Raw genomic sequence first — 1,386 nt, forward strand, 5'->3', positions numbered from 1 at the left:
AAATTTAATTAAAATAATATATATATATATATATATATAACATTAAAATTATTATAATTCATAAAAATACATAAATAGAAAATTTAAATTACGATAAAACTTTAAATTACATAATTTATTCATAAAAAACATCACAAATTTTACAAAAATTACGATAATTAATGTTGAAGGTGGCCTCCAGTACCACATTGTCGAGGTTTTCTCACACGTTCGGGATTTTGACGACGCCTTGGTACATCACGAGTTTCTTGTTCTTGTTCTTCTTCTTCTTGATCTTCGTCTTCTTACTGTGGAGGATGTCTAGGTGGAAGTGTTGCAGAAGAACTACTTCCACCTTGAGTCCAGTTAGATATTTGATTCAACGGAGTATATGCATTCCCAAAGCTTGGAATTTGAAAATTTTGTTGACACATATTATTCAGTAACTGGGTAGCGGACTCAGGTGTATTATGACGACTGTTGAACGTGTTATACAACAATTCCTCTTCGCTTGATGCAAATGATAGTCGACGGTTGTCTTCTTAATGTGGTTGTTGACTGTCAAAATTAAATTGTTCCCCAGACGTGAACCCGTAAGATTGATGTGGTGTGTGGATAAAAGTATGAGGATGTGGTGTGTGTGTAAAAGTATGAGGAGACGGTTGAGTGTCAGAAGGTGTTGGTATATAATATTGATTTTGTTGTGTTGTTTTGGGCATTGATTCTTGGAAAAAATGTTGGCTAGATTGCGGTGGAGGTTAGGGGTGAACAAAAAATTGACTAGATTGCGGTGGAGGTTGAGGGTGAAAATTGTGGTGGAGGTTGAGGTGGATTGGCACGAGGATCAACCAATTGGTTTTCTACAGAAATAAATCATTTAGAATTTTTGCAAAACCAAACCATGTATTCATAACTTGGTTTGAATTCAACATTTAGAGGTTGACTATGAAGAATATGATTCTCTCGTTCATTCCACTCTTTGTTCTCATTTTCGTAGAATAATGCCCAACTATAGTCAACTTGTTTATCCAACATATAAAAAAAATATTTTAGAAGATATTATACTAAAACTATATTTTAGAATAAAACTTAGTATAAAACATATAACATAAAGTATTGTATTACTTACAAAATTTTGAATGTAGTGTAGCTCCGATCTGTGATTATCATCATTCCATAACAATGCCATTTAAAGAAAAATAAGGACCAAGGAAGAAATATTAATAGTGGAAAAATGAAAATATAAAGAAGATTTAAGTTGTGAAGAGTGGAAGACAATACTTTGAATGACTTTAAATCATAGAATTGGCCTATTTATAAACAAGACAATACTTTGAATGACCAATAAAATATTATGCATGGCTTCACACAAGAAGAACTTTGAAAATACAAACTTCTGGCAAAGAT

The sequence above is a fragment of the Cicer arietinum genome, chromosome 3, assembly GCF_000331145.2.
Source record: "Cicer arietinum cultivar CDC Frontier isolate Library 1 chromosome 3, Cicar.CDCFrontier_v2.0, whole genome shotgun sequence".
In the NCBI taxonomy this organism is placed as follows: Eukaryota; Viridiplantae; Streptophyta; class Magnoliopsida; order Fabales; family Fabaceae; genus Cicer; species Cicer arietinum.